The 26,965-nt window shown below is 45.7% G+C and overlaps 1 pseudogene; it reads right to left on the bottom strand.

The window, feature by feature from the left end:
• The window catches only part of LOC121557695, a 130,807-nt pseudogene that overhangs the window by 67,059 nt on the left and 36,783 nt on the right, over nt 1-26,965 (bottom strand).

Here is a 26,965-nt window from a genome sequence, read left to right as displayed (position 1 = left end):
ACACGCCTCAGCCGGGCTAACACGCCTGGGGCTACACGCTTCACACCACATACACACACACCACATACACACATACACACACATACACACACACACACACATACACATACCACATACACACAAACAGGGCTCAGCTTACTGCTGAGGTCCATCCCAAGTTCCCCCCCCCATCCTGCTGCAGTACACACACATACACACACACACACACACCCACACACACACACACACACACACACATAGACACAGACACAGACATCCCAGGTTTCCCTTTTAATCCATTTGTTTCTTCATCTAACCAGAGACTGAATCAAATCAGAAAGGAGTCGACACCCCTCTGAGACAGTGGTTTATCAGACAGGTGTCGACACCCCTCTGAGACAGCGGTTTATAAGACAGGAGTCGACACCCCTCTGAGACGGCGGTTTATCAGACAGGAGTCGACACCCCTCTGAGACGGCGGTTTATCAGACAGGTGTCGACACCCCTCTGAGACAGCGGTTTATAAGACAGGAGTCGACACCCCTCTGAGACAGCGGTTTATAAGACAGGAGTCGACACCCCTCTGAGACGGCGGTTTATCAGACAGGAGTCGACACCCCTCTGAGACGGCGGTTTATCAGAAAGGAGTCAACACCCCTCTGAGACGGCGGTTTATCAGACAGGAGTCGACACCCCTCTGAGACGACGGTTTATCAGAAAGGAGTCGACACCCCTCTGAGACAGTGGTTTATCAGAAAGGAGTCGACACCCCTCTGAGACGGTGGTTTATCAGACAGGAGTCGACACCCCTCTGAGACAGCGGTTTATCAGACAGGAGTCAACACCCCTCTGAGACGGCGGTTTATCAGACAGGAGTCGACACCCCTCTGAGACGACGGTTTATCAGAAAGGAGTCGACACCCCTCTGAGACAGTGGTTTATCAGACAGGTGTCGACACCCCTCTGAGACAGAGGTTTATCAGACAGGTGTCGACACCCCTCTGAGATGGTGGTTTATCAGACAGGAGTCGACACCCCTCTGAGACGGCGGTTTATCAGACAGGAGTCGACACCCTTCTGAGACGGCGGTTCATCAGAAAGGAGTCGACACCCCTCTGAGACAGTGGTTTATCAGAAAGGAGTCGACACCCCTCTGAGACAGTGGTTTATCAGACAGGTGTCGACACCCCTCTGAGACAGCGGTTTATCAGACAGGTGTCGACACCCCTCTGAGACAGCGGTTTATCAGAAAGGAGTCGACACCTCTCTGAGACGGCGGTTTATCAGACAGGTGTCGACACCCCTCTGAGACGGCGGTTTATCAGACAGGTGTCGACACCCCTCTGAGACGGCGGTTTATCAGTGTGTGTGTTGTTATTTTCAGCATCTCAAGACCAACTGTCCAAAACCTAGTGTCAAGATTTTTCACTTCATGTTATAATGTGAAGCAAGAAAACATCTTAATTTCCCAGATGCCAAGAGGAGGGATGGTATAATAAGATAATTAATATAATCACACACACACACACACACACACACCACATACACACACTCAGTTCTCAATCAGTTCCCCTGCCCCTGAGCTGCAAATCTGCTATGTGTTTATGCTTGTGTGTCTGATTTGAGACATTTCTATGTAGAGAGAATATGTTGAGAGCCACAGTGTACAGAATCCCTGATGGCCCCAGGGCTGTGTGGCTCAGACAGGGACAGAACGGTAGGAGAGGGGCACTATAATATTCAGCACACAGCCACTATAACACAAACACACGTGCATGCACATGCACAGACACACAAACACACACACAACCCTTGAGACATCAGGGGCTGTGAACACTGTGGATCATGAATCATCTTTCTTTTGACTTGAGATAAGAGACAAATAAATTAATACGGTAGCTGAGCTCACAGATCCAAACAAAGCATGGAGCATGTGTCTGTGACCAGGGTTATACCTGGGTTAGAGTGGAGGATCTACTGTGACCAGGGTTACACTGTGGTTAGAGTGGAGGATCTACTGTGACCAGGGTTACACTGTGGTTAGAGTGGATGATCTACTGTGACCAGGGTTACGCTGTGGTTAGAGTGGAAGATCTACTGTGACCAGGGTTACACTGTGGTTAGAGTGGAGGATCTACTGTGACCAGGGTTACGCTGTGGTTAGAGTGGAGGATCTACTGTGACCAGGGTTAGACTGGGGTTAGAGTGGAAGATCTACTGTGACCAGGGATACACTGTGGTTAGAGTGGAAGATATACTGTGACCAGGGTTATACCTGGGTTAGAGTGGAAGATCTACTGTGACCAGGGATACACTGTGGTTAGAGTGGAAGATCTACTGTGACCAGGGTTACGCTGTGGTTAGAGTGGAAGATCTACTGTGACCAGGGTTACACTGTGGTTAGAGTGGAAGATCTACTGTGACCAGGGTTAGACTGGGGTTAGAGTGGAGGATCTACTGTGACCAGGGTTACGCTATGGTTAGAGTGGAGGATCTACTGTGACCAGGGTTAGACTGGGGTTAGAGTGAAGGATCTACTGTGACCAGGGTTAGACTGGGGTTAGAGTGGAGGATCTACTGTGACCAGGGTTAGACTGGGGTTAGAGTGGAGGTTGAAGTCATTGTAAATCTGTGATGAAACACACACAAACACCCACCCAAACCCACACCCACACCCACACCCACACACACACACACCTGACGCATCAACGGGTAGGCTAAATTCTAGTCTTGCTGGATAGTCTCTCTAACGTATGGCACTATATGAGCAAAGAGGAGAGATGCATATAGATTTCACAGGAGACAAAAAGTATCTCTCTCGTCTCATCATCTCATCTCTCCATCATTCATCCTCTCAACCTCTCAACCTCTCGCTCTTATACAGTCTTCAGTGTGTTCCTTTCCTGGCTAATAAGCCCCGCTGGTGAAACATATAGAGGGGAGGAAGAAAAGATAAGAGCTAAATGAGTGCAAAGAGAGAGAGAGCGAGAGAGAGAGAGAGAGAGAGAGAGAGAGAGAGAGAGAGAGAGAGAGAGAGAGAGAGAGAGAGACATCATTATGTAAATGTCTATGTTATTCAAATCACCTTCAGTAAGAGAGGTGGGGGACCATGTCTGTCTTTCCATCGGGCAGGTCTGTGTGTTTATTTGTGAGACTGTGTGCGTGTGCGTGTATAACTCAGAGATGTTAGCTGAGTCTCATGTATCGGAGGTTGAATCTCTCAGAAGTTCCATCATGTTTCTGAGCTCTGATTGGTGTGTTCTATTGGTGTTTTCTATTGGTGTCACGCCCTGGCTCTGGGGACTCTTAAATGTTGAGCCAGGGTGTGTAGTGTCTATCTTTTGTTTTCTATGTGTTTCTTTCTAGATCGTTTATTTCTATGTTGGCCAGGGTGGTTCCCAATTAGAGACAGCTGTGGCTCGTTGTCTCTGATTGGGAACAATACTTAGGCAGCCTGTTTTGCACTTGTCATTTGTGGTGTCTTGTTCCGGAGAGGTTTGTGTTTGTTAACCTTAGGACTTCACGTATCGTTTTGTTATTGTTAATAAGTACTCATTAAAAGATGTACGCATATCACGCTGTGCCTTGGTCCGTTGCTTACGACGATCGTGACAATTGGTGTGTTCTATTGGTGCGTTCTATTGGTGCGTTCTATTGGTGCGTTCTATTGGTGCGTTCTATTGGTGTCTCTACGTTTGGTCCTGATTACACACCATGGAAGCCTGTATGTCACTTGCTGACATCAAGCCATAACAAGATACACTTATCACAGTTATTTAGTATTTTATTAGGATCCCCATTAGCTGTGGCCAAGGTAGCAGCTACTCTCCCTGGTGTCCATTTCTGGTGACACATGTTAATCTACCAAATACTGTATGACTGACTCAGTGACTGAATATGAATGTTGTGGTCTGCTTGTGGACCACATCAGCTCATGCTGCTCTGATTGTTGATAGTGAATGACCAGTCACTCTGATACTGTATTACCTTGGGGAATATTGACGCATGTGATAGTTAGGGGCCGGAGGAGGGAGGAGGGGTCCCTGAAAACGTGTCAAACTGCAGATAGAGAGAGAGAGAAAGAATGGAAGAGGGAGAGAGCCTCCCTGCCAGCTTCAATTAACCTCAGAGAGCACTGACCTCTCTCTCTCTCTCTCTCTCTCTCTCTCTCTCTCTCTCTCTCTCTCTCTCTCTCTCTCTCTCTCTCTCTCTCTCTCTCTCTCTCTCTCTCTCTCTCTCTCAGCTAAACGACACTGACCAACTGCTCAGATCCCTGAAGCACCAAAGGATGTAGAGAGGAGGAAGGAGGGAGGGGAGGAGGAGGAGAAAAGAGGAGGATGAAGAGATGGGTAATATAATAAAGAGGGTATCTCTCTGTCCTCTCTTTCCTCCACGGCTGCTTTTCACCTGTCTCTCTGCTACCCCTGCATCCCTCCTCTCTTCATTCATCCTCTCTTTCTATTACCTTTTCACCTGTCTCCTCTGACTGACTGCTCTGCTACCCCTGCATCCTGCTCTCTTCTTTCCCCTTTTCACCTGTCTCCTCTGACACTTCTGCCCTGCATCCCTCCTCTCTTCATTCATTTTTTCTATTACCTTTTCACCTGTCTCCTCTGACTGACTGCTCTGCTACCCCTGCATCCCTGCTCTCTTCATTCATCCTCTCTTTCTATCACATTTTCACCTGTCTCCTCTGACTGACTGCTCTGCTCCCCTGCATCCCTCCTCTCTTCATTCATCCTCTCTTTCTATCACCTTTTCACCTGTCTCCTCTGACTGACTGCTCTGCTACCCCTGCATCCCTCCTCTCTTCATTCATCCTCTCTTTCTATCACCTTTTCATTTCAAGCTCTGTTGCAGTGCCACCCTCCACCTCAACACCTCCCCCTGCCTGTTGTCAGTGGTTGCTGGGCAGACAGAGCCCAACTACACACCCAGAGTCCAGTAATGACATCAATCTAGAGCGAGAGAGACAGGTAGAGAGAGAGAGAGAGAGAGAGAGAGAGAGAGATTACTTAGGTTTAAAAATAAGCTAAACTGGACACCTTAATGATGCAGTGAATGAACTGAGAGAGAAAGCACGCAGGGCATTCTACGCCATTAAAAAACAAATTCAAATTGAAATACCTATTAAAATTAAGCTAAAACTAATTGAATGTGTAATTGAACCAGTTGCACTTTATGGCAGCGAGGTGTGGGGTCCACTTGCAAAACAAGATTTCACCAAATGGGACAAACACCCGATTGAAAGCCTGCATGTAGAGTTCTGTAAGATTATCCTACATGTCCAGAGGAAAACTACAAACAATGCATGCAGGGCAGAATTAGGCCAATACCCACTAATAATAAAAACTAAAAAAAGACACCCCATTGAAGCCCTGCATGCAGAGTTCTGTAAGAGTCTCCTACATCTCCAGAGGAAAACTACAAACAATGCATGCAGGGCAGAATTAGGCAAAAATATCCACTAATAATAAAAACTCAAAAAATAGCAATTACGTTTTGGAAACATCTAAAATACAGTGCTCCTCTCATATCATTACCAAGCCCTGCAATGCCAAGAGCTGAGCAAAGAAAAGAGTCCCCTCATCCAGCTGGTCCTGGGGCTGAGTTCACAAACCTGTTTTACTAACACACTGAAGCATCAGGACCAGAACATCCAATCAATCAGAATAAACCAAATTACAACACAGTCAAAACAAAACTACATTGCTTATTGGGAAACACAAGCACAAGCACAAAGTAAAATGCAGTGCTATCTGGCCCAAAATCGACAGTACACCGTGGCTAACTATTTGACCATGGTTACTGATCAAAACCTTAGAAAAACCATGACAAAGTACAGGCTCAGTGAGCACAGCCTTGCCATTGAGAAGGGTAGACACAGGAAAACCTGGCTCCCTGTAGCGGAAAGGCTGTGCAACCACTGCACCGCAGCAGAACCTGAGACAGAGCTGCATTTCCTGACAAAATGTCAAAAATATAAATCAATTAGAGAGTGTCATTTCCCCAAATTTGAAACAGTTTTTCAAGGTTTCAAAGACCTCTCTGATGAGAACAGGCTCCCCGTCCTGTTGGGGGAGGACGCAGAGAGCTGTGGGTTGGCAGCGCATTACATTGCTGCCTGACATAAGATGAGGGACAGTGTCTGACAGATCAACCAACCTGCACATGTCCTCTATATTGTTATTGTGCAATGGTTATTTTGACCCTTGGTTATTGTTGTTAATGTTGTCCCATTGACAATATTGATTATTATTATGTTAATTATGTTGATATTGTAAATATCCAAAGTAAGCTTTGGCAATATGTACATTGTTACATTGCCAGTAAAGCAAATTTTTTTGAATTGAGAAAGAGAGAGAGAGAGAGAGAGAGAGAGAGAGAGAGAGAGAGAGAGAGAGAGAGAGAGAGAGAGAGAGAGAGAGAGAGAGAGAGAGAGAGAGAGATCTTCTGTAACAAGGTAGGGTTTAGTGCACAGCAGGAGCAGTGATGCTGCTGTACAGGCTAGGACAGGGGAGATCTGTGGCTGAACCCTGGGAGAATAATATTGGGACAGACACACATGATCCCCCCCAGAGAGATCTAACCTACTACAGTGACAGCGCAACCACATCCCCAGGTATGTGGTTGATGTATGATTCACATTAATCCTAATCAGGGTTCAACTCTTCATGCCTGCCTGCCTGCGACCACAGCACTGTGGCTCTAATGACACATCTAGTGTCACGTTGTGCCCAAAATTCAACATAAAGACACACACATCTAGCATGGGCAGCCATGCAGTCCCCAGGTGCAGGTTTTTGAGGCAGTGCCTGTCAGTGGCTAAGGCCACATCAGCCTGGCCCTGGCTTTCTTGGGTACAGGAAAAATGGTGGACATCTTGAAGCAATTGGGGACAGCAGACTGGGATAGGGAGAGATGTAATATGTCCGTAGACATTCCAGCCAGCTGGTCTGCGCATGCCGTCTGGGCCGGTAGCCTTGCGAGGGTTAACACGCTTAAATGACTTACTCACGTCGGCCATAGAGAACGAGAGCTCACAGAACAGCCTCAATTCATTAGGGAATGGACTCTACAAGGTGTTGAAAGCATGCCACAGGGATGCTGGCCCATGTTGACTCCAATGCTTCCCACAGTTTTGTCAAGTTGGCTGGATGTCATTTGGCTGGTGAACCATGCTTGATACACACGGGAAACTGTTAAGTGTAAAAAACCCAGCAGTGTTGCAGTTCTTGACACACTCAAACCGGTGTGCCTGGCACCTACTACCATACACCGTTCAAAGACACTTCAATATTTTGTCTTGCCCATTCACCCTCTGAATGGCACACATACACAATATATGTCTCAATTGTCTCAAGGCTTAAAGATCAGTCTTTAATGTGTCTCCTCCCATTCATCTAGACTGATTGAAGTGGATTTAATAAATTACATCAATCAGGGATCATAGCGTTGACCTTGATTCACCTGGTCAGTCTATGTTATGGAAAGATGTTATCTTCCTAATGTTTTGTACGCCTAGTGTACATGTAGACAAATAAACACACTGACACACACACACACACACGCACATACAGAGCAGAACAAAACCCTTCAATTCATATTCTGATCGTACACACACACACCCCAGCTCTCGGCCATGGCTGGAACGCCGTCCAGCGAACTTTTCCTGCATTGCCATGGCAACACTAAGAGAATCATCCCTCTGACTTGACTGCATGACTTGTCATGTCTGGCTGCTAAGCACCTTTTGACACATTGATATGCCATACACACGCAAACGAGCACACCCTAACACGCACACAGCAGGCAGCACCTACACCACATCAATCCTCAATGAAAGGGTATCTGATCAATATTCATTCTCTCTCTCTCTCTCTCTCTCTCTCTCTCTCTCTCTCTCTCTCTCTCTCTCTCTGTGTGTGTGAGTATGCTGTGCACAGGTGCTACGTTCTCTCTGTGTGTGTACGTGTGTGTGTCCTCTAGGGCTGCAGGGTTTTCTGTCTTTACTCAGTGGACTCCCTGGCCATTCACTGACTGACTGATCAATTAAGTAAAAAGGGGGGAAGGTTTCGAAGCAAAACATCTAACACAGTGGCCCTAAAGGACTGGTTGTGTAACTCTAGTACAATGTGTCTTCACCTGAGTGTGTGTGTGTGTGTGTGTGTGAGTGTGTGTGTGTGTGTGTGTGTGTGTGTGTGTGTGTGTGTGTGTGTGTGTGTGTGTGTGTGTGTGTGTGAGTAAGAGTGTGCATACAGCATGTGTGTAGTAGATGTCTTCTCTGGTTCAAAAGGTTGGACCCATTCCGAAATGGACACGAATAAATACATTTTTTAAATATGGAGACCCGGTCCGAACGGACCCGAGGACAACCACACTCCGCCCCATATACAGTGGGGAGAACAAGTATTTGATACACTGCCGATTTTGCAGGTTTTCCTACTTACAAAGCATGTAGAGGTCTGTAATTTTTATCATAGGTACACTTCAACTGTGAGAGACGGAATCTAAAACAAAAATCCAGAAAATCACATTGTATGATTTTTAAGTAATTCATTTGCATTTTATTGCATGACATAAGTATTTGATACATCAGAAAAGCAGAACTTAATATTTGGTAAAGAAACCTTTGTTTACAATTACAGAGATCATACGTTTCCTGTAGGTCTTGACCAGGTTTGCACACACTGCAACAGGGATTTTGGCCCACTCCTCCATACAGACCTTCTCCAGATCCTTCAGGTTTCGGGGCTGTCGCTGGGCAATAAGGACTTTCAGCTCCCTCCAAAGATGTTCTATTGGGTTCAGGTCTGGAGACTGGCTAGGCCACTCCAGGACCTTGAGATGCTTCTTACGGAGCCACTCCTTAGTTGCCCTGGCTGTGGGTTTCGGGTCATTGTCATGCTGGAAGACCCAGCCACGACCCATCTTCAATTCTCTTACTGAGGGAAGGAGGTTGTTGGCTAAGATCTCGCGATACATGGCCCCATCCATCCTCCCCTCAATACGGTGCAGTCGTCCTGTCCCCTTTGCAGAAAAGCATTCCCAAAGAACGATGTTTCCACCTCCATGCTTCACGGTTGGGATGGTGTTCTTGGGGTTGTACTCATCCTTCTTCTTCCTCCAAACATGGCGAGTGGACTTTAGACCAAAAAGCTCGATTTTTGTCTCATCAGACCACCTGACCTTCTCCCATTACTCCTCTGGATCATCCAGATGGTCATTGGCAAACTTCAGACGGGCCTGGACATGCGCTGGCTTGAGCAGGGGGACCTTGCGTGTGCTGCAGGATTTTAATCCATGACGGCGTAGTGTGTTACTAATGGTTTTCTTTGAGACTGTGGTCCCAGCTCTCTTCAGGTCATTGACCAGGTCCTGCCGTGTAGTTCTGGGCTGATCCCTCACCTTCCTCATGATCATTGATGCCCCACGAGGTGAGATCTTGCATGGAGCCCCAGACCGAGGGTGATTGACCGTCATCTTGAACTTCTTCCATTTTCTAATAATTGCACCAACAGTTGTTGCCTTCTCACCAAGCTGTTTGCCTATTGTCCTGTAGCCCATCCCAGCCTTGTGCAGGTCTACAGTTTTATCCCTGATGTCCTTACACAGCTCTCTGGTCTTGGCCATTGTGGAGAGGTTGGAGTCTGTTTGATTGAGTGTGTGGACAGGTGTCTTTTATACAGGTAACGAGTTCAAACAGGTGCAGTTAATACAGGTAATGAGTGGAGAACAGGAGGGCTTCTTAAAGAAAAACTAACAGGTCTGTGAGAAACGGAATTCTTATTGGTTGGTAGGTGATCAAATACTTATGTCATGCAATAAAATGCAAATTGATTACTTAAAAATTATACAATGTGATTTTCTGGATTTTTGTTTTAGATTCCGTCTCTCACAGTTGAAGTGTACCTATGATAAAAATTACAGACCTTTACATGCTTTGTAAGTAGGAAAACCTGCAAAATCGGCAGTGTATCAAATACTTGTTCTCCCCACTGTAGACCCGGTTGGGTCCAGGCCCGATCTGATCCGATCTGAGTGAGGGAAACAACAGAAAATACAATTTTGTAGCTACGAAACCTTTTGACTCCCGAGTGGCGCAGTGGTCTAAGGCACTGCATCGCAATGCTAGCTGTGCCACTAGAGATCCTGGTTCGAGTCCAGGCTCTGTCGCAGCCGGCCGCGACCGGGAGACCCATGGGCAGCGCACAATTGGTCCAGCGTCGTCCAAGGTAGGGGAGGGATTGGCCGGCAGGGATGTGGGTTCGTTTCCCACGGGGGGCCAGTATGAAAAAAAAAACATGTATGCATTCACTAACTGCAAGTCGCTCTGGATAAGAGCATCTGCTAAATGACGAAAATGTAAATGTAAAATGTTTAACTGTAAAATTATTAACTGAAGCTGTTATAACGGGAGGAGGGGCCTGCTGTGTGAGTGGGGCAAGAAGGAGGAGGAAGAGAGAGCCAGCAGCTATCAAGCCGACTCGCACTAGTTACAAACTCTGGGCTGCCAAAGCTAGGCTATTTACTGTATCATCCAATCTGATTACATAGTACCTGTTTTGACTGTATCAAACCGAGAAGAGAAGCTAGTTAAGCTATAGCTAGCTGGGTTGGCTAATCAAAGCTACATAGGCTGAGCTTTCCCCCGTCCTACACAATAACAAAAAACACTCCATTCAAAGTATTGAGTTGTTGAAACATATCCTTTTCATATAAACTTTTAATTCCGTCATTTTAATACCATCTTCCATTGATCTCCAAACTAATTCCATCTTCCATTGATCTCCTAACTAATTCCATCTTCCATTGATCTCTTAACTAATTCCATCTTCCATTGATCTCCTAACTAATTCCATCTTCCACTGATCTCTTAACTACTTCCGTCTTCCACTGATCTCCTAACTAATTCCATCTTCCATTGATCTCCTAACAGAGCCAGAGGCTAGTGCCGCTTTGATGACATGATTGGCCAACAAAAACAACAAGATACACAAGCATCTTGAAAAACATGCGCCTCTCGTGAAAGGCCGCAGCAGCATAAATGAGACAACATTTCTCTCTCAATTCAATTCAATTCAAGGGGCTTTATTGGCATGGGAAACATATGTTTACATTGCCAAAGCAAGTGAAATGGATAAACAAAAGTGAGAAGAAAACTCTCTCTCTCTCTCGCTCTCTCTCTCCTGCAGCAGTCGCGTTCGGGTCTGTACGGGTCCTTACCGGCAAATCAATTCTAATTACATATACCCGAGACCCGTGACATTCAAAACAGATTCGACCCGGATCCAAGAGTCAACTACAGAATTTCAGACCCGAGTCGGCCCTGGGTAATCGGGTTCGGGTGGACTCGTGAAGACCTCTAGTGTGTAGTGGTGTGTGTCTGTGTATGTGTGTGTGTGTTGCTGTTTTACACTGTGCTGATAGCGCTCCACTGTGTTGTGGCAGTGGCCAGGTTCTCTTGGCCAGGCTGGACCGGGGGATTGTGGGAGATTACCTCTAAGAGGATTAAAGCCCACGCTTCATTAGCATAGTGACTCACCACCAGGGAGACAGACTGTACTGTAACACACACACACACACGTACACACACCCACACACACACACACTGTAGCACGCACACACGTACACACACACACACACACACACACACACACACACACTGTAGCACCACGTACACACACACACACACACACACACAATAGCACGCACACACATACACACACAAACACACTCATATATACACACACTTTACCAGTCAACAGGGTTAGCCGTAGGGTATGTTCCATTCCAATAAAAAGAAAACTGAGCCGTTACCTGGATAGGTCGTAGCGCTTAGCAATGACTACTACATGTCAGAACATCCCAAAAGCATAGTAGTGTAGATGTTAGCACAACTCTGCTCCACAATACATTTACTTTAGTCATTTTAGCAGACACTCTTATCCAGAGCAATTAGAGTTAAGTGCCTAGCTCAAGGGAACATTGACAAATTTTTCACCTAGTCGGTTCAGGGATTAGAACCAGGGACCTTCCGGTTACTGGCACAACGCTCTTAACCACTAAGCTACCTGCTTAGTGGTTAAGTAGTTCTCATCTCCTAGTGATGGTTTTAGCTCAGGGCTACCTTGCCCTGCATTTGACACTGTGTTTTCTCTAGCCTGGGCTAATAGTAAACCCTGGATGAATACTGTGTGCCACACCAGTAAGTCAGGTCCTCAGGCCAATGTCTCAGTGTGAATATGCAGGAGAGAGACAGGAGGAGAGGCCAAGAGAGACAGAGAGACCTCAGCAGCCTATACCAAGGTTAATTGACACTGGAAGGTATGCTGGACTATGTATGTGTGAGTGTGTGTGCGTACGAGCGTGTGTGAGAGAGAGGGGTCCATCTCTGCAGTCCCTCAATACTGCAGCAGCTCTCTGGAAGTAGATTGTGGAGAGAGAGAGAGAGTGCATGTGTGTGTCTGTCTGTGTGTGTCTGTCTGTCTGTGTGTGTGTGGGTGTGTGTGTGTGTATGTGTGTGTGTGTATGTGTGTGTGTGTGTAGGTGTGTGTGAACCTGACTAATCATGTTCTGTGTTGTGTAGGACGTCACCTCACAGAGAAGCAGATTCCTCATTATCTTTACAGAAGTGAGAAGACAGCCGCTCCAGAAATCTATCAGAGCCCTCTCATCCCATCTCCAGCTCTCTATCCCCTCAACCCCTGGTCACCACCACCCGCTGCACACACCACTCCACCCTCTCCCCCCGTCTCCAACCCAGGGGCTTGTCAGAGTCAGTGGGCTACTACCAATACTGAACACAACCTTGGGCCAGACCACACACTCTCACAGGGAATGTAGGAGCATCTCACCACAGTATCAAACATTAACAGTGCAGATGAGCAGGTGAGACTGAGGGAAACTTCAGATTAGAATAGAGGAAGCCTAAACTCTATAGTAGGAGTCGGCAACAGACGGCCCACAGGCCAAAACCGGCCCGATAGTGTTATCAAGGTATGAAATTATTGTTCTTTTCCAATACAATCTCTTTTTGGGTTTAGTTGTGGTCCATTTGCAGTGCACAAATTATTACAAATATATTTCGGCCCCCGACCATCCGTTTTGACAAAAATCGTCCCGCGGCTGAATCTAGTTACCTATCCCTGCTCTAAAGTATGAGAAGACTGCCGCATCACCACCAGCTGAGATGAGATGGGGAGCTGCAGTCCAGGCAGAGAGGGAGTGATATCTGAAGAATGGGGAGCTGCAGTCCAGGCAGAGAGGGAGTGATATCTGAAGAATAGAGAGATGTAGCTGGAGATAGAGGAGTGGATACTGTAAATCAATAGATAATTACAGAGAGATAGAGATATTACAGAAAGAGAGAGAGAGAGAGAGAGAGAGAGAGAGAGAGAGAGAGAGAGAGAGAGAGAGACAGAGAGAGAGAGAGAGAGAGAGAGAGACAGAGAGAGAGAGAGAGAGAGAGAGAGAGAGAGAGAGACAGAGAGAGAGAGAGAGAGAGAGAGAGAGACAGAGAGAGAGAGAGAGAGAGAGACAGAGAGAGAGAGAGACAGAGAGAGAGAGAGACAGAGAGAGAGAGAGAGAGAGAGAGAGAGAGAGAGAGAGAGAGAGAGAGAGAGAGAGAGAGAGAGAGAGAGAGAGAGAGAGAGAGAGAGAAGAGAGAGAGAGAGAGAGAGAGAGAGAGAGAGAGAGAGAGAGAGCAGAGAGAGAGAGAGAGAGAGAGAGAGAGAGAGAGAGAGAGAGAGAGAGAGAGAGAGAGAGAGGAGAGAGAGAGAGAGAGAGAGAGAGAGAGAGACAGAGAGAGAGAGAGAGAGAGAGACAGAGAGAGAGAGAGAGAGAGAGAGAGAGAGAGAGAGAGAGAGAGAGAGAGAGAGAAGAGAGAGAGAGAGAGAGAGAGAGAGACAGAGACAGAGAGAGAGAGAGAGAGAGAGAGAGAGAGAGAGAGAGAGAGAGAGAGAGAGAGAGAGAGAGAGAGAGAGAGAGAGAGAGAGAGAGAGAGAGAGAGAGAGAGAGAGAGAGACAGAGAGAGAGACAGAGAGAGAGAGAGAGAGAGACAGAGAGAGAGAGGGAGAGAGAGAGAGAGAGACAGAGAGAGGGAGAGAGACAGAGAGAGGGAGAGAGAGAGATTCAGCTGCGGGACGATTTTTGTCGGAGCGGATGGTTGGGGGGCCGAAACATAATTGTAATAATTTGTACACTGCAAATGGACCACAACTAAGCCCAAAAGGAGATTGTTTTTGAAAATAACAATAATTTCATACCTTGATAACATTGAGACACGTTCCCCCGCCTAATGAGCCGCCTATTCATTATGATAATCCTGCTAATTGCATGTAGGTTTATGCCAGCGCTATCAATGACTCTGCAAATTGGGGTCTTGTAATGTGTTTGTGTATTTTAGTGTGGAACCATGCATATGAAAGCTTCACAACTGCTGAAAAAGACTGAGAATAGGACTGCTCCACAGTTAGATTAATTTTGGTTAACTTTCACAGCAATAGTGTCAGCAAATAGGCTCTCAGATGTTACCTGGCGAGGGAGGAGGGAGGTAGGAGATGGAGAGTAGAGGTAGGTAAAGGGAGGAGGGAGGTTGAGGGAGGAGGGAGGTAGAGGGCAGAGGGAGGTAGGCACGCAGAGAACGCAAGAGAAACCTCGTCAGACCTCCGTGGCACCAGTGAATTACAGCCAATCTGCTCTCCCTCCATGGGGCTAATCGTCCAATCATATCGCTCTGTTCTCCCCTCTGAGCCCGCTGGCATAATGAAGAGAAATCACCACACATTCAGCAGGTCTACACACACACACACACACACACACACACACACACACATCTGTGCGTATAGCCGTGTGTGTGTGTGTGTGTCAAATGAAGAGAAATGGCTAGAGATTAATTTTATGCGCTTCCTCCTAAAGTTGGGGCTCACATGTCTGTGTGTGTGGTAGTGACAAATGAGGAGTAATGCCTGTCTATGAATCACTGTACACTTTCCCTATCGTTTCTGTCAGGCAGCTCCATTCATGGAGGACAGGAGCCTTATGTGAGTATAGCTGTGTCTCTTTTGCATGTGTATGCGTGCATGTGTGTGTGTGTGTGTGTGTGTGTGTGTTTGTTATATGGACTGCTGGACTCATCAAGTCCATCAGTTGTATAAAGCGCTGACTCACTGCATCATGTCTGCAGATCAATGCTGCTGAGAAGAGATGCATCCGATGCTGTTGTCCACTGTTGTGTTTACTGCGTGTGTCGTTAGGATGGATTGATCAGCACTAATGATGACATTTTTACTAGACATGCAGAATTATGGTGGACAGAAGGGATCTCTCACACACACACACACACTCAAACTCACCAAGGGCCTGCATGGTGAAGGCAGCCATGGCACTCTGTAGTCTGACTGGCCTGAACCAGCAGTACCTGCAGATAGAAAGAGTAAGAGGAGGTGGGGAGAAGAGGAGAGGGGAGACAGAAGAGGAGGAAAGGATAAGAGGAGAGGGGAGACAGAAGAGGAGGAGGAGAGAAGAGGAGAGGGGAGACAGAAGAGGAGAGGGGACAGAAGAGGAGGAAAGGATAAGAGGAGAGGGGAGACAGAAGAGGAGGAGGAGAGAAGAGGAGAGGGGCGACAGAAGAGGAGAGGGGAGACAGAAGAGGAGGAAAGGATAAGAGGAGAGGGGAGACAGAAGAGGAGGAGGAGAGGGGAGACAGAAGAGGAGAGGGGAGACAGAAGAGGAAAGGAGAAGAGGAGAGGGGAGACAGAAGAGGAGGAGAAGAGGAGAGGGGAGACAGAAGAGGAGAGGGGAGACAGAAGAGGAAAGGAGAAGAGGAAAGGGGAGACAGAAGAGGAGGAGGAGAGGAAAAAAGAAAGAGGGAGTAAGAAATTGCTCAATCTGGGAGCACAGAGCCTATCCTGTAAATGACAAATCATAATGGACAATTGATTATGTATCAGTGAGACATAAGGATTGGCTCATGATGATCAGTGATTGACCGCTTACCTGCTGGAAGGGTGTGATCTTCTTGGCGATGGAGGGCGAGACTTCCTGTTCACAGTTGGAGCTCCGTGAGAAGGAAAGCCAGAGGTCTGAGTCACTCAGAGACAGAGACTGGTACAGGCCTGGGAATGTAGTCTACATCAGAAGAGTGGGAAAAAGAGGGATCGAGTGAAAGGATGAAGCTAAAAAGCTAAAGATCAGAGAAATGCAACAGTAACGAAGTCCCTCCTCCTTTCACAGTGTGTATGTAAACAAACCTTGAACATGGCCTGTGGAGGTGAGGTATATGGCCAATTTAACACGGCTAAGGGCTGTTCTTATGCACGACGCAACGCGGAGTGCCCGGACACAGCCCTTAGCCGTGGTATATTGGCCATATACCACAAACCCCTGAGGTGCCTTATTGCTATTAGAAACTGGTTACCAACGTAATTAGAGCAGTAAAAATAAATGTTTTGTCATACCCATGGTATACGGTCTGATATACCACAGCTGTCAGCCAATCAGTATTCAGGACTCGAACCACTGAGTTTATAAACAAACCTTGAACATGGTATATACTGTATGAACCTTGAACATGGTATATACTGTATGAACCTTGAACATGGTATATACTGTATGAACCTTGAGCATGGCATATACTGTATGAACCTTGAACATGGTATATACTGTATGAACCTTGAACATGGTATATACTGTATGAACCTTGAACATGGTATATACTGTATGAACCTTGAACATGGTATATACTGTATGAACCTTGAGCATGGCATATACTGTATGAACCTTGAACATGGTATATACTGTATGAACCTTGAACATGGTATATACTGTATGAACCTTGAACATGTATATGAACCTTGAACATGGTATATACTGTATGAACCTTGAACATGGTAAATACTGTATGAACCTTGAACATGGTATATACGAACCTTGAACATGGTATGTACTGTATGCACCTTGAACATGGTATATATACGAACCTTGAACATGGTATATACTGTATGAACCTTGAACATGGTATATATACGGACCTTGAACATGGTATATACTGTATTAACCTTGAACATGGTATATACTGTATGAACCTTCAACATGGTATATACGAACCTTGAACATGGCTACAGATCCAAGTCTCACTTGATTGATCCAGGAAGGAATCTGCTCCCGCAAAGATTTCTGGGTATCCTGTAGGCGGAAAGGAAAAGAAGGTCAGTTCAACCGTGATAGAGAGATGAGGTGAATGAGACTGTCCCAAACACACACTATCACACACACACCACACCACACACACACACTGCTGTTGTACGTACCACCTTTCTCACCATATCCCCTACCGTGAGGCCCGTGAAGGCGTCCAACTCCTGTAGCGGAAGCAGAGAGACAACAGCGTTAAGATGAAAAGGAGATTATGTCTATCAAGCCTATGCCTGATAATGATTTTGTTATGAATGGTTATAACAATTTAGATTATCTTGGAAGAGCTCTGGGTGCATCCCTCTGGCAAAGTGCATGGCAAACATCAGCTAGTCATCCTGCAGAGGAAGAACAGAGAGAAGAGCCAGAGAGAGAGAGAGAGAGAGAGAGAGAGAGAGAGAGAGAGAGAGAGAGAGAGAGAGAGAGAGAGAGAGAGAGAGAGAGAGAGAGAGAGAGAGAGAGAGAGAGAGAGAGAGTGAGAGATGAGAGATGAGAGGGTCTGCATACAGAATTCTGCAAACCACCTAAAAGGAAGCGATTCTCAAACATTCCATAAAAAAGCCCTCACCTACAGAGAGATAAACCTGGAGAAGAGTCCCCTCAGCCAGCTGGTACTTGGACTCTTCACAAACACAAACAGACCCCACAAAGCCCCACGACAGCAACACAACTAGACCCAACCAAATCATGAGAAAACACAAATATAATTATTTGACACATTGGAAAGAATCAACAAAACAACAGAGCTATTTTGAATGTTATTTGGCCCTTAATAGAGAGTACACAGTGGCAGAATACCTGACCCTATATGCATGCCAGCAAAGCCACTATACAACACTAAACAATACATTAATTGCACAATAACGGTGACAAACGGTAACAACAAACTGTTAGGGCCTACATAAAGCTGTCTCTACAGCAGAGTCCCAACAGCAGTCCCAACACCTTACCACTGCTACACCTGGCTATCAGCGGAGCCTTGTCTGGCAGCGAAACTGTTAATTCAGCCTCATTTAATGCCTTTTAAAAAAACATAGCTGATATGGCTGACTTGCTTAAACAAATGTGGTTGATACTGACAATTGAGATGTGCAAACTATGGCATAAGGGAACGAAGAGCGGATAAGAGGCAATCCGTAATTTCGATTAAGACATTAATGAGCGAGCTAGGACTGACGAAGTCAATATAACTATTTGTTCAGCACTTTTGAAATGTTGGCCGTTCTTACAGTATTCTCTGTGTACACCAAATCAGAACCGTAGGATAAATAAGGGGGGCATATAAGCAGACAATGAAATCTCTTACAATATTCGATGAGGACATTTCTCTAAAACAGGCTATAGGCTACATGTGCACCATCAACTCAGAACAGTAAGTTATGAGGGAAAAAGGGACCAAATTATTAGGGTGAGGCACATGGGCTACTACACAATGCCTTGCAAAAGTATTCATCCCCGTTGGCATTTTTCCTATTTTGTTGCATTACAACCTGTAATTTAAATGGATTTTTATTTGGATTTCATGTAATGGAAATACACAAAATAGTCCAAATTGGTGAAGTGAAATGAAAAAAATTACTTGTTTCAAAAAATGCTATAAAAAAGAAATAACGGAAAAGTGGTGTGTGCATATTTATTCACCCCCTTTGCTATGAAGCCCCTAAATAAGATCTGGTGCAAACAATTACCTTCAGAAGTCACATAATTAGTTAAATAAAATAAAATAAAATTTTATTTGCCGAATATAACAGGTGTAGACATTACAGTGAAATGCTTACTTACAAGCCCTTAACCAACAATGCAAAGTAAAACAAATAACAAAAGTGTTAAGCAACAAAAAATAAAAGCAAATAACTAAAGATCAGCAGTAAAATAAAATAACAGTAGGGAGGCTATATACAGGGGGCTACCGGTGCAGAGTCAATGTGCGGGGGCACCGGCTAGTCGAGGTAATTGAGGTAATATGTACATGTGGGTAGAGTTAAAGTGACTATGCATCAATAATAAACAGAGTAGCAGCAGAGTAAAAAAGGGGGATGGGGTGGGGGTGGGGGGGCGGTGAAAACAGTCTGGGTAGCCATGATTAGCTGTTCAGGAGTCTTATGGCTTGGTGGTAGAAGCTGTTTAGAAGCCTTTTGGACCTAGACTTGGCGCTCCGGTACCACTTGCCGTGCGGTAGCAGAAAGAACAGTCTATGACTAGGGTGGCTGGAGTCTTTTTTTTGAGGGCCTTCCTCTGACACCGCCTGGTATAGAGGTCCTGGATGGCAGGAAGCTTGGCCCCAGTGATGTACTGGGCCGTACACACTACCCTCTGTAGTGTCACATGTAGTCCCGTGTAGCTCAGTTGGTAGAGCATTGCGTTTGCAACGCCAGGGTTGTGGGTTCGTTTCCCACGGGGGACCAGTATGAAAAAAATAAAAATAATAATGTATGCACTGGATAAGAGTGTCTGCTAAATGACTAAAATGTAAAAATTTAAATGATATCAGTATATATATACTGTTCTGAAAGGCCCCAGAGTCTGCAACACCACTAAGCAAGGGGCACCACCAAGCAAGCGGCACCATGAAGACCAAGGAGCTCTCCAAACAGGTCAAGGACAAAGTTGTGGAGAAGTACAGATCAGGGTTGGGTTATAAAAAAAGATCAGAAACTTTGAACATCCCACGGAGCACCATTAAATCCATTATTAAAAAATGGAAAGAATATGGCACCACAACAAATCTGCCAAGAGAGGGCCGCCCACCAAAACTCACGGACCAGGCAAGGATGGCATTAATCAGAGAGGCAACAAAGAGACCAAAGACAACCCTGAAGGAGCTGCAAAGCTCAAGAGCGGAGATTGGAGTATCTGTCCATAGGACCACTTTAAGCCGTACACTCCACAGAGCTGGGCTTTACGGAAGAGTGGCCAGAAAAAAGCCATTGCTTAAAAAAAATAATAAGCAAACACGTTTGGTGTTCGCCAAAAGCCATGTGGGAGAGTCCCCAAACATATGGAAGAAGGTACTCTGGTCAGATGAGACTAAAATGTAGCTTTTTGGCCATCAAGAAAAACACTATGTCTGGCACAAACCCAACACCTCTCATCACCCCGAGAACCATCCCCACAGTGAAGCATGGTGGTGGAAGCATCATGCTGTGGGGATGTTTTTCATTGGCCGGGACTGGGAAACTGGTCAGAAATGAAGAATGATGGATGGCGCTAAATACAGGGAAATTCTTGAGGGAAACCTGTTTCAGTCTTCCAGAGATTTGAGACTGGGACGGAGGTTCACCTTCCAGCAGGACAATGACCCTAAGCATACTGCTAAATCAACACTTGAGTGGTTTAAGGGGGAATATTTAAATGTCTTGGAATGGCCTAGTCAAAGCCCAGGCCTCAATCCAATTGAGAATCTGTGGTATGACTTAAAGATTGCTGTACACCAGCGGAACCCATCCAACTTGAAGGAGCTGGAGCAGTTTTGCCTTGAAGAATGGGCAAAAATCCCAGTGGCTAGATGTGCCAAGCTTATACATTTACATTACATTTACATTTACGTCATTTAGCAGACGCTCTTATCCAGAGCGACTTACTTATAGAGACATACTCCAAGAAACTTGCAGCTGTAATTGCTGCAAAAGGTGGCTCTACAAAGTATTGACTTTGGGGGGTGAATAGTTATGCACGTTTTTTGTTTGTTTCACAATATAAAATATTTTGCATCTTCAAAGTGGTAGGTATGTTGTGTAAATCAAATGATACAACCCCCCCCAAAAAAATCAATTTTAATTCCAGGTTGTAAGGCAACAAAATAGAAAAAACGCAAAGGGGGGTGAATACTTTCGCAAGCCACTGTAAGCTTACTACACAACATACACTTAGTATTACTTTCTTAGCTACAGTATACATATTTCCCTGGCATATTACATCATTTATGCAGCAGCACACAAGACATTTTTGGACTCACCTTGTTGTTGCTCACTTGAACAGGAAGGTGGCGCCACGGTCCTATGTGGACAGATTTTGTCATCAAACTTTGTCATCAAAGTCTGTCATTCTCTGGATTTATGCTGCTTTCAAGACAACTGGGAACTCAGTGATCTTTAGGTCGGAGCTCCAGAAAATGGCCCGAGTTCCCGACCGAGTTGGATGACCGTTCAAAATGTATTTTCCCAGTCAGAGCTAGTTTTTTTTCTTCGAGTTCCAAGTTGTTTTGAACGCGGCAGAAGTCGTGCTGGATTGACACCATGGCCAATGTTGATTGTTTATCATTTTAAGCCTGGAAAAGAGACCCTTAAACCCAGACTTGGAACACACACCCACTCCACTGAATAGCAGGCTAGTGATTGCTTCGCAATGCTTGCAGTTAGCCACTGATTCCTTCCAAACCACTCATTGTTGAATTTGCAATTTCCAACTTGTTGTGTAATGTTTATGTCCAATGGCCAATGAGCACCGATATGTTTTTTTCTATAATTTCTCTTCATATGACAAGGGTTGAAAAGGATTTGCCAGTAGATTGTCGACTTGATTCATGATGATGACTGCTAGCTTGCTAGCTAAGATTTTGAAAATGTGATGTTGACATGATCAGTCCAATCAAAGCTACGGTAGATATAACGTGATTTGACGTCATTTTATCTGTGGCCAATGACCTTGAGCCTTCTTGTATGGGCACTTCTAATGTAACTCTATGGCAGCACCCAATGGTCTTGAATTTTCTAGCTCTCCCCGTAGATTTTGCGGTGACTTAGTGTCCACATGAGTGACAGAACAATGAGCCAATCACGACGCAACTAGAGAACATTGCCAACCCATGCACTACGTATTTTCCACTGGCTGCCCCACCACCACCGAAAGCCCTGAATGAATGGTCGCCACTGCTCTCAAGAGTAGGCAGGTAATGTGCCCACTGTCTACAAAATGAGGTGGAAACCGAGATGCACTTCCTAACAAATATTTCCCTCAGATTACACAGACCCACAATGAATTTTGAAACAAATCCAATCTTGATAAACTCCAATATCAATTAGTTGAAATACCAAAGTGTACCACCACAGCAGCAAGATTTGTGACGAAAAGGGCAACAAACACCATTGTAAATACAACCAGGGCCTAAAATTAACACCTGCCACCAGGCAAATGTGGGTAGATTTTTACATTGGCGGGTAAAATATCAATTTCACCAGCCACGTTGGCGGGTGGTCAGGGCTCCACAGTGCGAGCATTTCACTCGCATTTGTCAATAAAAAATAGTAAAGTACGATCACATATATAGTCAAATAAATGATGCAGTAGTATTTTCAAAGTATTTCTGCCGTTTTGTTTCATAGCTGGTAAATTAAGTGAAATATTCATTTTTAGAAGCGCTGGGGACAGGCATAAAACGTGATCTAATTTCCTTGAAACGAAAGTCTACTGAAATGCAAAATGTTCCTGTTTTGATTAATTTAATAAAGTGAGTTTCTTCGCTATTTACATAGTTTTGTTCACAAGCTACATAGTTTTATATTTTTTATATTTGAGTTTCAACTGCTTGGGAACAGAAGACAATGCTTCCAACTCAACTCTCACAGGCACAAACTCTGAGTCGCGTTACCATAGTAACCTCCCGCCCTTTTTATTTATTTATTTTATTTTACCTTTGTTTAACTAGGCAAGTCAGTTAAGAACAAATTCTTATTTACAATGACGGCCTACACCGGCCAAACTCGGACGACGCTGGGCCAATTGTGCGCCGCCCTATTGGACTCCCAATCACGGCCGGTTGTGATACTGCCTGGGGTCTGTAGTGACGCCTCAAGCACTGAGGTGCAGTGCCTTAGACCACTGCGCCACTCGGGAGCCCAAAGGGGCAGGTGAACATTTTTGTCTCATCTGTGATATTTTGGTTAAAAGACTCAGGTCACAAACAATGTTATTAAACCATGTACCACATTACTTCTTACTAGAAATACATTTATTGTTTTATAAACATTACAAAGCTTGCTCCATTTTTCATGTTTTGTTGGTGAAATTTTAGCTGTAAAAAAATATTTTGGTTGGTAAAAAATCTGAGTGGCTGGTAGATTTTAAAATCTACCTGTCACAATGGCTGGTGGACAAAACAGTTAATTCCCTGAATACAACATATAAAAACTTTTGTGAGTGTAATGTTTACTCTACATTTCTGATTGTTGATTTCCCTTGTTTATTTCCCTTTTGTTTCTTGTCTATTTCACTTGCTTTGGCAATGTAAACATGAAGCCTTTTGAATTTAATTGAGAGAGAGAGAGAGTGAGAGAGAGAGAGAGAGAGGTCCACCTATACAAGGCAGCAGTGCCCACCTTCGCCCAGACCCTAAAGGATATCGCCCTCAACCGCAGACACAACACCTCACACAGGAGCAACATATCAACAGACACCCTGCCCAGACTAGCGAGACACTCTCCCAGACCAGCGAGACACTCTCCCAGACCTGCGGGACCCCTCCCCCCCCCCCAGATGCTCAGCAGGCTCTGCTCACAATTACTGGCCTGAGGCCAAACCACACGACAAACAATAGTAGACACTTTATGGAACACAAAGCCTTCACTATTTCATCCTGGAATATCCAAGGCCTGAGGTCATCTGCCTTTGGCCTAAAGAGCAGGAACCTGGACTTCACCAAAGAAATCGGAAATACAGACATCGTCATCCTACAAGAAACATGGTATAGAGGAGACGGACCCACTGGTTGTCCTCTAGGTTACAGAGAGCTGGTAGTCCCATCCACCAAACTACCAGGTGTGAAACAGGGAAGGGACTCAGGGGGTATGCTAATTTGGTATAGAGCAGACCTAACTCACTTTATTAAATTAATCAAAACAGGAAAATTTTGCATTTGGCTAGAAATTCAAAAGGACATTATCTCAACATAGAAAAATGTCCTCCTGTGTGCTACCTATATCCCCCCACTAGAATCCCCATACTTTAATGAAGATAGCTTCTCCATCCTGGAGGGGGAAATCAATAATTTCCAGACCCAGGGACATGTACTAGTCTGTGGCGACCTAAATGCCAGAACTGGACAAGAACCTGACACCCTCAGCACACAGTTGGACAAACACCTACCTGGAGGTGACAACATTCCCTCCCCCATATGCCCCCCTAGGCACAACTACGACAACATAACCAACAAAAACGGGGTCACAACTCCTACAGCTCTGTCGCACGCTGGGTATATACATAGTCAATGGTAGGCTTCGAGGGGACTCCTATGGTAGGTACACCTATAGCTCATCTCTTGGCAGTAGTACTGTAGACTACTTTATCACTGACCTCAACCCAGAGTCTCTCAGAGCGTTCACAGTCAGCCCACTGACACCCCTATCAGACCACAGCAAAATCACAGTCTACTTGAACAGAGCAATACTCAATATGTTGTGGAAACGTTGCATAGCAGGTGTTCTTGGCTCTGTCTGCTGCAGGTGAGGTAGGTAGACACTGAGGGTGTCTTATTGGGTCACAAAGGCTGTTGGGGGTGTAAGTCTAATTTATCTCTCACTCTGTCGCTACACACACGCCACCACACACACACACGCCACCACACACACACACGCCACCACACACACACACGCACACCACACACACACACGCCACCACACACACACACGCCACCACACACACACACGCCACCACACACACACACGCACGCACGCACACCACACACCTGCTATCTCTAATTAAACTACCCTACCCATCTACCCAACTCGCACACGCAGACGCTCTATCGCTATTCCATTCCTCACAGTCTGCTTAGACACATTCATATGGCACACAAAGGACACACACGCAACACAAAACACACACGCACAAAATACACACGCACACCCACAGTGCTGAGCTGAATTATTCAGTAACAGCTTCATTACTGAGGCTCAGCCCTACCTTACCCATTAGAGTACTGCATATTATTAACACTGACTCATCAGATTAACCACTGCATTAACTGGATCACAACACTTAGCATGATGATCATACCTCAGGTATTAGCTATAATCCCTCACAGCTTTACCAACTGTACCACAAACATTACCTTTCATTGCCTCAAATCTAGCCTCAATCACTGCATCGATACAACATTTGCAGCACATCTCTCAGACACACAAAATAAACCACCAATTAATTCAACCACTTTAACTGTCAGGGTCACCAAGGGTCACAATGCAGACTCTATGATCACACAACCACAGCAGAGCTGAGTTAACACAGTCACACACGAACCCAATTACACAGCAGAGCTGAGTTAACACAGTCACACACGAACCCAATTACTCTTATCCAGAGCGACTAGGGTTAAGTGCTTTACTCAAGGGGACATCAACAGATTGTTCACCTAGTCATCTCAGGTACACATACCATCGACCGTTCAGTTACTGGCCCAACGCTCTTAACCGCTAGGCTACCTGCCGCCCTATTAAGAGAGAGAGCTCTATGCACACTCCTATTAAGTGGCATAGTGCTGAGTGTTCTACCTAATGTCCTACACCAACCCCACCCCACTGTGACTACACCAACCCCACCCCACTGTGTCTACACCAACCCCACCCCACTGTGTCTACACCAACCCCACCCCACTGTGACTACACCAACCCCACCCCACTGTGTCTACACCAACCCCACCCCACTGTGACTACACCAACCCCACCCCACTGTGTCTACACCAACCCCACCCCACTGTGACTACACCAACCCCACCCCACTGTGTCTACACCAACCCCACCCCACTGTGTCTACACCAACCCCACCCCACTGTGTCTACACCAGTTAACCCCACTGCGACTACACCAGTTAACCCCACTGTGACTACACCAACCCCACTGTGACTACACCAACCCACTGTGTCTACACCAACCCCACCCCACTGTGTCTACACCAGTTAACCCCACTGCGACTACACCAGTTAACCCCACTGTGACTACACCAGCTAACCCCACTGTGACTACACCAGCTAACCCCCAGCTAACCCCACTTACATTTTTTTTTACATTTTAGTCATTTAGCAGACGCTCTTATCCAGAGCGACTTACAGTTAGTGAAACCATTTTTTTTTTTTATATATATATATTTTTTATACTGGCCCCCCGTGGGAATCGAACCCACAACCCTGGCGTTGCAAACGCCATGCTCTATCAACTGAGCTACATCCCTGCCGGCCAAACCCTCCCCTACCCTGGGCCAATTGTGCGCCGCCCATGAGTCTCCCGGTCGCGGCTGGCTGCGACAGAGCCTGGATTCGAACCAGGATCTCTAGTGGCACAGTTAGCACTGCGATGCAGTGCCTTAGACCACTGCGCCACTCAGGAGTACACTTAGACTACACCAGTTAACCCCACTGTGACAACACCAGTTAACCCCGATGTGACTACACCAGCTAACCCCACTGTGACTACACCAGTTAACCCCACTGTGACTACACCAGTTAACACAACTGTGACTACACCAGTTAACCCCACTGTGACTACACCAGCTAACCCCCCTGTGACTACACCAGTTAACTCCAATGTGAATACACCAGTTAACCCCACTGTGACTACACCAGTTAACCCCACTGTGACTACACCAGTTAACACAACTGTGACTACAACAGTTAACCCCAATGTGTCTACACCAGTTAACCCCACTGTGACTACACCAGTTAACCTCAATGTGTTTACACCAGTTAACCCCACTGTGACAACACCAGTTAACCCCGATGTGACTACACCAGCTAATCCCACTTTGACTACACCAGTTAACCCCAATGTGTCTACACCAGTTAACCCCACTGTGACTACACCAG

Source organism: Coregonus clupeaformis, chromosome 5, assembly GCF_020615455.1.
Source record: "Coregonus clupeaformis isolate EN_2021a chromosome 5, ASM2061545v1, whole genome shotgun sequence".
Classification (NCBI taxonomy): Eukaryota; Metazoa; Chordata; class Actinopteri; order Salmoniformes; family Salmonidae; genus Coregonus; species Coregonus clupeaformis.
Note: the sequence above shows the minus strand (reverse complement) of the source record. Positions and strands in the feature narration are given on the sequence as shown.